The 12,806-nt window shown below is 51.3% G+C and overlaps 1 protein-coding gene and 1 long non-coding RNA gene across 2 annotated transcripts in view; both read left to right on the top strand.

The window, feature by feature from the left end:
- Positions 1–676: 676 nt before the first annotated feature.
- Positions 677–12,806, top strand: part of CNBP (CCHC-type zinc finger nucleic acid binding protein) — a 363,505-nt gene continuing 351,375 nt past the window's right edge. The window contains exon 1 of the mRNA XM_077766858.1: positions 677–681. The gene's annotated coding sequence lies outside the window, so the exon portion shown is untranslated. The remainder of the gene's footprint in view (positions 682–12,806) is intronic.
- On the top strand, positions 8,476–10,726 carry LOC144233823 (uncharacterized). Its single transcript, XR_013335772.1, has 2 exons — positions 8,476–8,564; positions 10,199–10,726. It is a non-coding gene; the product is annotated as an uncharacterized LOC144233823 (long non-coding RNA).

Below are 12,806 nucleotides of genomic sequence, written 5' to 3'. Positions count from 1 at the left end.
ATGATAAGACCAAGTATCTGATTTTTTTTTTAAACGGACAACTTGAACAGCAGCTTCATAAAATGGCCAATACGAACACGACCAGAAGGGCCGGGGGGCTCAGCCGGTTAAGTGGCCAGTTCCTGATTCCAGTGCAGGTCACGATCTCCCAGTTTGTGGGATCGAGCCCCGTGTCGGCCTCTGCACTGACAGTGTGAGCCTGTTTGGGATTCCCTCCTCCCGCCCCTCCTCCCCTGCTTGCTCTCTCTCTCCCTCTCTCTCTTTCAAAAACAAATAACTAAACATTAAAGGAAAAAAGAACAAGGTCTCTTGTCATCAAGGAAATGACCCAGGGGACAGGGTGCGGATAGAAATAGAGTCTAAAATTCTGCCTGGTACCAAGTGAGCCCCAGGAGGCCGTTCGTAGAGCAGGTCGGGCCCTTCCTGCTGCTGCTGCTGCTGCTCGAAGGGCGAAGCGAGGGGCTCTGTGCGTCCCCCCGAGAGCCCGCAGCAGGCAGCATGGCTCCCTCACTCGGGGACGCACTGGCTGGGCTCCTGGGCGGCCCGGTCACCCTGCAGCTGAGGGCCGGGGTGTCACCCTCCTCCGGAAGCATCTGCCCCCCGCCCGGCTCCCTCCCTGTTCCGCCACCTGACCTCCCCTCAGGGAGCACCCCCTCTGCATCACACCTAAGCTCAGACGCCCCTGCTTCTGGAAGCCCGGCCTCCCCACCCTTCCTAAAACGACACTCCCCAGGCAGCAGCATCTACAAACTCCTTAACCTCTCGCTGTGGAAAGTTTCAAACATACACAAGCGTAGACACAAGAGAGTGACCCCGGCCCCCACGGTGGACAGAATGATGCCCCACCGCACCCCCGAGATGTCCGCATCCGAAGTCCAGCCCCTGGGGGATAATTGTGCCGATGAGATTAAGGTTAGGGCTTTGAGGGGAAATCGATCCTGGTTAACCCAGAGGGGCCGAATCTCAGCACAGAAGTCCTCAAAGCAGAGAGCGTTTCCTGACTACTGTCAGCATTGCCGGCTTCGGAAGGCAGGGGAGGAGGCCACGAGCCCGGGAATGTGGGCGGCCTCCCGACGCCGGGAAAGACAAGGAAACGGTTCCACCCTAGAGCTTCCTAGAGCACCTCCCTGCTGACACCCTGACTTCAGGTCAGTGAGCCCCGTGTCAGACTTCTGACCCCCGGAACGACCGTATGGTAAGACTGCAGGGTTCTAAGTCACTCGACTTGTGGTCATTTGTTATGGCAACAACAGGAAAGTCATTTCCCCCGTGCGCCCTCCACCCAGTGTCGACGATGCTCGACAAAGAGCCAGCCTGAACACCCCACCCCACGCGCCCTCTCCCCTGGGTCATTTTGAAGCAAATCCCAGACATCACATCATCTTATTATCTGGAAATACTTCAGTATGTATTTATAACAGATAAGGGCTTTTAAAACATTACTGCAACAAAGTTATCACACGCTAAAAACTCAACAGTAATTACTTAATAGTATAAAATATCTGGACATGATGATCGTCTCATAATCCTTATCTTATAAGTGTGTTTGTTTGAACAAGGACCCTGATAAGATCTGTATATTGCGGCGGATTGATACATGTTTCAGATTCCTTTTAACCCCTGAGGCTCCTCTTTTGTTCTTTGTAGTTTCCTTGTTGGATTCTGCTAATTTGCATCCCTTTGGTGTCTTTTACCATGTTCCTCTCTCTATTTCCTGTTCGGTCCAGATGAGGATTCAGGCTTGATTTGGGGAAAGAACATTCTTTCTTAGGTGGTGATGCCTATTTCCCTCGGGGACACTTAGCATCTTGTTCTTCTGTGAGTAGCCACAGAGGATGGCTGCCCACATCTTTTTTACGTTGTTACTGATCACACACTAATGGTATTCTAATTCAATCATTCATTCACTCATCATTCATAAGCTATCAAGACATACTTCCAGTCATCAGCTGTTTGATGGTCCCAAGGGTCAATTTATATGTTTGCTTCTTTCCCTTTTTTAAAAACAGTTTTGGGGGCGCCTGGGCGGCTCAGTCCATTGAGCAACCGACTTTGGCTCGGGTCAGGGTCTCCTGGTTCGTGGGTCTGAGCTCCGCGTCAGGCTCCGTGCTGATGGTGTGGAGCCTGCCTGAGATTCTCTTTCCCCCTCTCTCTCTGCCCCTCCCCTGCTCTCTCTCTCTCTCTCAAAAATAAACTTCAAAAAAAAAACAGTTTTCAAAATATTGAGTTGGTTCCCTAGTGCTCTCCAGTGAGGTGGTTGTTGTTAAGTATCATTATGAACATATGATTAAAAAAATTTTTTTAATGTTTATTTATTTTTGAGAGACAGAGCATGAGTGGGGGAGGGGCAGAGAGAGAGGCGAGGACACAGAATCTGAAGCAGCTCCAGGCTCCGAGCTGTCAGCACAGAGCCCGACGCGGGGCTCGAACCCACGAACCGCGAGATCATGACCTGAGCCGAAGTCAGACGATCAGCTGACTGAGCCACGCAGACGCCCCTGAACATATGATTTAAATACACATTTGCTGTAAACGGATTCTGAGCCTAGAACAAAGCTGCCAAACAACTGATGCTCAAAAAAAGATTTCTTGAATCCTGGGACTCACACCAAGCCTGCCGGGGGGAGGGGAGGAAGAAAACCCAAGGTTTGCAGTCAGAGAGACAAGGCTCTGAGCCCTGTTCTGACACAAACGTCTCTAAAACTCAGTTTCCTCACCTTTAGAATGGGAATAAGAGTTCCTACTTCGTGGGGTTGTTTGAGAATCACCTAGGATTTCCCTGCCACCCACACTGCGCGTCTACTGGGTACAAAGGGCTGGGCGCAGTTTCTACAGCCCGAGGGGCTCCCCGCCTCGCTGGAAGTCACGTCCCAGAGTCGCAGGGAAGTCAGTGAATGAAATCAGGCGTGTGGCGTGGAGGTGACCGCAGAGGTGGGCTAGCCCTTCACCCCAGCGATTTCCCTTTCCTTCTGCCCACCGGCCAGCTCTACGTGCCAGCCTCCCTTGCAGTCAGATGGGGCGTCAGCCTGAGTCCCGGGCAAAGACTGTGGGCAGAAGTGATGTCAGTGGATTCCAGAACAGCTCCAGAAAAGCCTCGGCCCTGGTCCGCTCCTACGTCTGCCCAGCTGGACGTAGGTCAGCTGGGAAAACCGTGGAAACTCCCTGTCTAAGAGGGGGCAGCATCCGTCAGCCCCCATCCCCAAATCGCAGCACAGAGCTGAGCCTCGGCCCCCACCACACCCCGGGCCACTGGATGGAAGCCATAAATTTCTACTGCATTAAGCCCCTAAGATGTGTAAGAGAACCTAGTGTGACTCACACCCATCAGAGATCAGTAGGGAGGGGGTAGTAACCGGCGCGTATGCAGCGAAGGAAGTGCTCCCTGAGTTCAGCGCCTGCTCAGGCCCCACACCCCACTCTGGACCTGGGGGGGTGGGGGTGGGGGGCGGCGCGTCAGAGGGGAGAAGGCGCAGAAAGCAGAGTAAGAAGATCGCAAGGAATGAAGGAGCTCATTTGGGTCACCGGCCGGCAGGGGAAGAATCGGGCCGGGAGACAAAGGTGTGCACGTGAGGTTGGCAAAGTAAGTGGATTCTGGACTTCCTCCTGGGGCACTGGGGAGCCACTGACGGTAGCTGAGTGAGGGAGACATGCGATCAGAACTGGGCTTCGGGAGGACTGCTTCCCTGTGACGTTGAAACCGTCCAGGGGCACGTGGGAGCCGGTTCAGACCAACTCGCAAGGCTGACGGTTAAATGTACAGGAAGCGTGCGCCGCTTGGTAAACACACTTAATTAAAAATTAAGTGACATACACCTGTAATTAGATAAGTTATATTAAAACAAAGGTAAAAAATATTCAAACTGTACCACTTCCGACTGCTGTAACATGTGCTCCTGGGATTATTTATATCTATGGTGGGAACACCATTCCCTGATGCTCTGCTCTTCCCAACTCTGAGCTCGGTGACGTCACCTCACTTGAAACTGACAAGCGCTGCGAACAGGGCTTTTAACTTTATCGCGCGTTTTCTACCACGCCGCGGATGACTCCGACATTTTACTCTTCGGTGCCTGTCACGGCTGTGTGTTTAGTACCCAGGGGGCCCATGTTCTTCAGCCTCCCTGAACTCAGTTTTTCGCCTCTGTAAGATGCCAGCGATCTCTCCCTGGAGGAGAGGGATGTGGTGGCTCACCACCGACATCCCCTGCAAGACCAAGGCCTCTTCTTCCACAGCAGCTGGAGTTTCCCTTCTGGAGAGTTCCCTCTGCTGAAGGGAGCTCCTTGGCGAGGGACACCTTCAGGGAAAGGAGGGGAGCCAGGGGCGGGCGCGTGGGCAAGTTCAGCCCGAAGGGGAGGAGAACTCAGTTTTGGGTGTTGCCGTGGGTGCTTTCAGGGCCCGGCCTCAGCCCCCCTTTCCTGAGCCAGGGCTCCCAGCTGCCCCTTCTCCGCAGCATCACAGAATAACTCAGATCCGATTGCGTCCCTCTCTGTGAGGCAGCCCAGTGCAAATGGCTACTGACACAGGTCCCAAAGGCCAGTGCTTTGCTTCAACGGGGGGTGCGGGGACCTACCCCACGGAGCCGTTTATGCCCCTGGCTCCGTGGAATGGACTGAAGTCCTATTCGATCTTGCTCACGTCCTTCCCCTGCCTGGCCCAGCTCCGCGCTTCCCTTCCAGGGGTCTTCAGAGAGCCTTCCTCAATCAACCCCAGACACCCAAATCCCTGTCTCAGGCTCTGCTTCTAGGAAGCCTGATGGGAGACAGAAGCCCAGAGTCTGGGTGACAGACTCGAAGGCAGGTCCCGGGGCTGCTGGGACGCACAAGCGCTCAAGAGAGAAGCCCGGGCTGGGAAAACCGAGCAGGAAGCAACCTGAATCGTCACACTTCACTCCTCGTAAGCTGGTGAGAGCACGTATCTAAATGTGGAGGTGGGTACGAAATCACGGAACTGGCCTTCCTCTCCCTTTGCGGATGAAGAAGCCGAGGACCCTTTCAGGGAGACCTCTGAAAGGGTAAAGAGAAACGCCTCTGCTAGTCTTTCCCAGGATGACGTCCCTCAGGAGCAGGCCGATCTGCCAGTAAGAAAGAAAAAAAATGCAATTTTCGGAAACTCAATTATCTCACCAATTTTACCAAACTTAGCAATTTATCTACTTGCCCTAAGGAACACTTGGAAGGAGCGAGTCCCTCTTGCAACTGTACTTTGCATATGATGATGGCAACGTGGACTTTCGTGAGTCGATCCTTACGCAAATCAGCTGCCTGGAAGAGCCAGCCTCTAATGGACGGATCTGGGGAGAAGTGACCCAGAGCTGTCTGTTCAGTGCTCTCAGTAAGGCTGAAGGCCAATGCCTCCCCCTAAGGATGGGCCCTATTCCTAGCCTTGGTGGGCCCTTCTCACAGGCAGATTGTTGGAGCCTTCAACTCCACCTCCCAGAATTCAATCCCTGGGTTTCATGGAGTATTTCTCCCCTGGAAAGGACCCCAACTGGGAATGTTGAGGTTTTTAATTCAGAGACTTGCAGACTCCGGCTGGAAGAGGCCTGGAGGGTCCTTCAGAAAGTCGGGGAGTCCTTCACGGACACTTCTACAAGATGGTCTTCTAGACTCTGCTTACATGTGTCCCTTGATGAGAGACTCCCTCCTTCTGAGAAGACCCTTCAGAGCTCTGACTGAGAAAGGTCCTCCTCACGTGCAGTTGAACGCTGCTTCCCTGAAAGTCTTCGTACGGCGTCTGCCCAGACCTCTGAGACCACAACCCAGCAAGTCAACCCTACAGAGGGTCTTGGGAGAAGGGATGTGGCAGACCCATCAAAGCTGAGCCCTGAACAAGCTGAAAACTCATCCAGCTGAACCAGAGAATCCTCAAGGCACACGAAGGGGCAGCACTGGCTATATATGGAATTGGGTAAGAGGAGGAAAAACATAAAGTTCTTTCCCACCTAAAAGTCTATACCCAGCCAGACTATTGACCAGGTATGAGATACTAAAGACATTTTCAGACATGCAAGTTCTTTAAAAAAATAAGAAAAAAAGTGTCTTCTACTTACCCTTTTCAGAAATTCCTGGAGGATGTGTGTCACCGTAACAATGGAGGAAACCAAGAGAGATGAGGGCCTGGCACAGAGAAAACAGAAGAGCCAACAAGGATGAGGGAAATAAGAGAATTCCCAGGCCCCCAGATATGCACCAAGTCAGGGGAGATTGGAGCAAGCCTAAGGGCTTCAGGGGATGTGTCACCAAGAAGCTGAAGTTGAGGGAATGTGAGATGCATCTGAACATCTTGATGGGATAGCTAGATAATCGGCTGAGAGTCTGAGGTTAACTGTAGTAAATGTACATCAAAAACTAAACAAAAAGAACAGAAACCTAAGACAAACCAACTCCAGGAAAAAAAGAAAGCTGTGTAAGAAAGAAAATACAAGCATAGTTTATTTCAAGCAGTGTTTTATATATTTATATATATATATATAAATGATCTTTAAATATCTAACTGATATATATCTTTATATGATCTAACCGAAGTTATGCTCTCCAGATTGGGAGAACCTGGGGTGGGGTGGAGCATGGAGAACAATTGGAGGTTAAATCCTCATCTTCCATGACAATTTAAAGCTGATATTCAAGTATCATGGCAAGTACATGATTTAGAGATATGGAGGTGAACGTCACAGAAAGAACTCAGGACATTTGAAAGAGACAACTTGGAAATAGAATGCTATTTCTCCTAAAAATTCTTGCAGAATTTTTATTTTTATTTGACTCTTTAAATCAATATATATAAAGCTTTGGTTAAACTTTTGACTGTTAAGGAAAGAAAAAAAAGGACGATGAATGGAAGGCTTTTGATAGCTATTTGGCAGCATCTAGAAGAGTTGAAACTGAAATGCCTTTCTACCCAGCAGCAATATTTCCATGGTATAACTTTAGGCACATAATTTGCAGGAAACACTTCCCTGCCCATGTAGACGTTCATTTCAGTATTCTTTATAATAGGGGGAAAGCACAGGAAAAGAAAAAAGTAGAACAAAACATTCTTCAGCTTTATCTGTCATATTTTGTTTCTTTTATTTAAAAAAAAAAGAATCTGAAGAAAATATAGTAAAATATTCCTTGCGGGGAGTTATTAGATTGCTCTTTATATTTTTCTCTATTTTAAGAACCTTTACAAACTACAGGGGGTGGGGGGAGGGCGGGGAAGGTTATCATACAGATTAAATCAACAAACTGACCTGCCCCACCCAGTGCTGGATAAGACAAAGTTTATGACCTCAACGGACTCAAAATTTGGTGACTTTCAACCATGTCATGAATTTCCCTGGCACTACAAGCAGAACAATGACTTTGTAGTCAGGTCAACCTGGGCTCAAATCCTAACATTGTTGGGGCCGCCTGGGTGGCTCCATCAGTTCAGCATCTGGCTCTTGATTTAGGCTCAGGTCATGATCCCAGGATCATGGGATGGAGCCCCGCATCGGGCTCTGCACTGAGCATGGAGCCTGCTTTAGATTCTCTGTCTCTCCCTCTGCCCCTCTCCCCTGCTTTCACACACTTGCTAAAAAGAAAAAAAATTCTAACCTTGTCATTTACTAGCTGTGCGATTTATTTTTATTTTCTTAATGTTTATTTATTTTTGAGAGAGAGAGAGACAGAGTCCAAGTGGGGGAGGGGCAGAGAGTGACAGAGACACAGAATCCAAAGCAGGTTCCAGGCTCTGAGCTGTCAGCACAGAGCCCGACGCAGGGTCTGAACTTGTGAACCGCGAGATCATGACCTGAGCCGAAGTCGGACGCTTGACCACCTGAGCCGCCCGTGCACCCCACTAGCTGTGTGTGATTCTCGGTAAGACAATTACTTGCTCCACGCTTTGGTTTCCACCTCTATAAAATGGAACAAACAATAAGAATTTGCAGAAAACCTACATGTAATGCAAACAGTCATCCCAAGTGTCTGACACAGAGAAGTTTCTCGATAAACAACAGCTGTTTATTATGAACAGATTGTTTAGTCTGCTGACTCCTCCTCCAGCCCCCATACCTAGCAAATACCTCTGTGAATGTGGGAGGCTGTGTGATGCAAGCGGATACGGTCGGACGTCGGCGTCAGACAGATCTCCCTTCAGATCTTCTCTCCATCACTTGGGAACTACGTGACTTCAGGCATGTCATCCAAATAGCTGCCTCCTACTGAGCTGCGAAGATCGCATTGGACACTTGTCTTTCACGGTGCCTGGAGCCCAGCGAGCCCTACTTACATGATGGGGTTGGGGCTCCAAGGACTGGCGCCTGTTCGCCGCGGGATTCTGTCCATCACCTGTCGCTCCCTTCCCTGGGCCGCAGCCTGGGGCCATCTGATGACTGGTAGCTCCCCGGCCACGCCACGGCGGCCCCTGCTGGCTGCCTACTGTATTAGTTTCTTCTTGCCGCTGTAACAAATTACCCCAAACTTAGTGGCTTCAAACAACACAAAGGTCATCCTCTTCCAGTTGCGGAGGTCGGAAGTCCGAAACGAGCGCCACTGGGCTAAAGTCAAGGGCCGTGCAGCCCCTTCTGAAGGAGATGAGGGTGAGTCGGCTGCGCGAAGTTCTCTCGGTCGCTTCTTGGTGGCTGCCTGGGTTCCTTGTACTGTGTTTGTGTGTTCTCCCCTGTTCTTTTTTTTTTTTTATGTTTTATTTATTTCTGAGAGAGAGAGAGAGAGACAGCATGAGCAGGGGAGGGTCAGAGAGAGAGAGAGACACAGAATCTGAAGCAGGCTCCAGGCTCCGAGCTGTCAGCACAGAGCCCGACGCGGGGCTCGAACCCACGAACCGCGAGATCATGACCTGAGCCAAAGTCAGATGCTTAACCGACTGAGCCCCCCAGGCGCCCCTGTTCTCCCCTGTTCTATCTTCAGTTTGGCTTCCTTCGCTTCCTCCTCAGATTCTGACTCCTCTGTATCCCTCTGATGGTTACGGGTGCGACGACATCAGGCCAGCCTGGATAACCCGGATACGCTCCCTAACTTCTTCACGTCCGCAAATCCCCTTTTGTTATAGAAACTGACGTTCACCGTTTGGGAGATGAGGATTCAGACACAGTTAGAGGCCATTATGCAGCCTGTCACAGGCCAACCCCCGGCCCTCAAAGATTCACACGCATCCCACACACACGGGACATCCATCCCTTCCCAAGGCCCCTAAGCCCATTAAATCCACCATCGGACCCAAAGTCTCACCTACGTCTCAACAGCTCTGAAGCTCTAAATCTCATCCTCTGAGTTAACTTTCGTGGGTCCTGGGGATTAGGACATGGGTATATTTAAGAGGCCTGCCATACCTATGAGCCGCCATTCTCCCCAGTCTGTTCTTCTAATCAAATCCCAAGTTTGCCTCCGGACTGGGAAGTCATCCAGTGGGAGGGGCTGCTTCTCTCCCCAGCCCCAGCGGGTAAATTTTCATGGAGCCTAGATTATTCCTCTAATAATTCCATTCCACGGCAGAGACTGCTCCTTGTTCTTTAATATCCATTTCCTTCTGGGGCGCCTGGGTGGCTCCGTTGGTTGGGCATCCAACCTCGGCTCAGGTCACGATCTCACGGCACATGAGTTGAGCCCCGTGTCGGGCTCTGTGCTGACAGCTTGGAGCCTGGAGCCTGTTTCAGATTCTGTGTCTCCCTCTCTCTCTGCCCCTCCCCTGCTCGCACTCTCTCTCTCTCAAAAATAAACATTAAAAAGAAAATGTTAAAAAATATATATATCCATTTCCTTCTTCTTCCCATAGTAACAGAACTGTCCAGAATAAAGCCTCCATTACTCAGCATCCTTTACACCTGGGGTTGGACTTGTGATTCAGCTGAACCAATAGGAAATGAGCAGAAGTCACATCTGAACTTCTGAGTCATGCCTTTAAGGGAAAGTGGAATGTTTCCAGTACCTTCCCCCTTTACAGCTGGCTGGGAGGGGTTGGCACCGCCGTCTCGGATCACAAGATGAAAGCCACAAGTTAAAGATGACAGAGACTTCAGACAGAGAGAGCCTGGGGGGGGGGCGCACCCCCAAGGCTCAGCCAGTTGAGCATCCGACCCCTGGTTTCAGCTCAGGTCGTGATCCCAGGGTCGTGGGTTAGAGGCCCCAGGTCAGACTCTGCACTGAGCATGACCGCTGCTTAAGATTCTCTCCCTCCCTCCCTCTGCCTCTCTCTCTCTCTCTCTCTCTCTCTAAGGAAGGAAGGCATGAAGAGGGGAGAGAGGGGCCGTCCAGGTGGACTAGATGCCGGCCGAGTCACTGTATAAACCAACCCAAGACCGCCTGTCTCGAGTCCCTGTTACAGCAGATAATGACTGTCGGACGCTCAAGTCACCTGTGGCCAGTTTTCATACTGCTTCCGGCCAAAGAAATTCGAGCTGTTTGGAGAGCTTCCTCCGTGGCTCATGCGGCCTCAGCCAAACCAACCCAGGCTCCGTGCTGGAGGAAGCTTCAAGACGTTGCACTCTAGGAAGAGCGCCAGGAGGCGTGGCCGTTCCAGAATGGTCACCGTATCCCTCTCCGGCTAGGTCTGCCGAGGGCTCTGAAGGCTTCACTTCTCCCACCACCAGGATTCATTCGGCAACTGACAACCCATTTCGCTGTATGTGAGCTTCCAAATTCCCCGAGTCTCTCTTCCCTTATCTGCAGACTAAGCTAAGACCTACAACTGCCTTTCTAACAAGATCTTTGCATGAATTAAATGAGATAATGGATTATTTTTAAAGGGTGTTGTATGTCAGTTTATCCTACTGAGTTCTTGTGCGGGTGGCTCAGTCAGTTAAGCCTCCGGCTTCGGCTCAGGTCGTGATCTCATGGTTTTTGAGTTTGAGCCCCACGTCGGGCTCTGTGCTGACAGCTCGGAGCCTGGAGCCTGTTTCCCATTCTGTGTCTCCATCTCTCTGCCCCTCCCCTGCTCATGATCTGTCTCTGTCTCAAAAGTAAATAAACACTAAAAAAAATTTTTGTTTAAATTAACTCTCCACTCAGCACCTGAACTGAGTTACAGCTAACTTGCATGTAAGAGGAAAGACTGCCTGAGTGTGGAATCTCAGAGAGAAAACAAACAGGGGTTTGATGATTTGATTTAAGGCCCTGGATCAAACCATACCTGAAGACCTCTTTTAGGTTTTCCAGTTCCATGAAACAATATCTCCTCCCCCTTCTTTTTTTCCTTAAGAAGGTTTAGGATTCCCCACTGCTTTGATGAATAACAGAATGCCAGTTGGCAAATAGTAATAGTAATTAGTAAACAGGGGAATAGCCCTATACGTGTGGATGAAATTATTCCCGCTGGATGGTTTAGTAAAACTGCCGATGATTGTGCGGGTTTGCTCTGCCGGGCTACAGTGAATGGTCACCTTTTTGCTGTGGAAATTAAAAGCCAATCAGATGGTTTCCCTGTTCCAAAAATGTTCCAGAGATTCTGTAAAGTAAAATAGTTCACAAGCGACTGTACCCAAGCCAAGAATGTTCGATGTTCGTTCTGCTCTTTGGAGTCACTCCCCCTAGAAAGTCTCAGTTGGGTACAGATAGGTCTTCGAAACTTTCCTTTAATGCCCAGTTACTTTCTGTTGCCAACCAGAGGGTGCCCTTTTTTTTTTTGGTCTACGGCAGCCCCCAGACTGCCCCGGCCAGGGTGGCCAGGAGAATGGAGGTGGCTGGGGCAGACCAGCACCCAAGAACAGAGAAGTCACTGGTCCGAATAGCAAATATCAGAAGTAGTTTGATCGACACCCTGGACTCCTCTATGGCTCCACATACTCTCCTAGGTTGGGTCTTGAGCTTCCGAGAGGTTTACGGTAGAGCTCTCGCCGTCAGCATCTTGTGCGAGTCGGCTCAGGCAGAGAGAAAAGGGGCCGTGACTGTCACAGCCAAGACTCAGCCAGGCTCCCGGCAGCTCTGGGGCTGTCGTGGCCGTCGGGGTTGTCCTGAGTCGCGGCAAGGGGGCCGAGCTTTTCGACGCCAGCTGCGACCAGTCACCAGATGCAGGCTGTCCCCTCGGGGAGCCTGGCGCTCTCTTTTTAAAACTATTTATTTACTTACTTTTGAAAGAAAGCGCGAGAGAGCGCGCGTGCCCGTGAGTTGGGGGAGGGGCAGAGAGAGAGAGAGAATCCCAGGCAGGGTCTGAGCCGTCAGCGCAAAGCCTAAAGTGGGGCTCAGACTCACGAACCATGAGATCACGACCTGACCTGAAATCAAGACTCGGACGCTTAACCGACGGGGCCACCCAGGCGCCGTAAAGGGACGGGCCAGGAGCCATCAGTAGTCAGCACTCCAGGCGGTTGGTGGGGGGTGATTCTGAGAATCTGCGAGACACGTGACAGTGGCCACCATACTCCGGACTCTGCCAAAAACGCCGTCAGCTTCTGTGGGGCTGTCCGGGCCCCATTTGCTCAGGGCTCCTGGTGTGCATAGCACCATAGCCCCCCGTCAAGCAATGCCAGCGCCCAAGGAGCGGTGGGCCAGCCCCTCACAGGTGTCCTCGGTGACAAGTGCTTACGCTCGTGGGATTTCTCCTTTTCCCGCCCGGAGGACCCCTCGTTCCTTCCTCCTCTCTCCTCCCACCTCGCTCTCGGCCGCACCTCCTCTGAACGACGCACCTGTGCGCCCTCACCAGGCGCCTGCCCCAGGGGGTTGTGCCCACGGAGCGATGGGGGGTCTCCCTCCACTGGAACTCCGGGCCGTGTCTTCACTTCAACATCAAGAAGAGCTGTTGGCATTCGATGGTGGCTTCTCAGAAGCCCACACCTCCGCCGTCCAAGTGGTCTGTGGCCCCCTCCTCTGGCCGGAGGACGGGGGGGGGG

This window comes from Crocuta crocuta, unplaced genomic scaffold (genome assembly GCF_008692635.1).
Source record: "Crocuta crocuta isolate KB4526 unplaced genomic scaffold, BGI_CrCroc_1.0 scaffold296, whole genome shotgun sequence".
NCBI classification, from domain to species: Eukaryota; Metazoa; Chordata; class Mammalia; order Carnivora; family Hyaenidae; genus Crocuta; species Crocuta crocuta.
The sequence above is the reverse complement of the archived record's forward strand: the minus strand, read 5'-3'. Positions and strand labels throughout refer to the sequence as shown.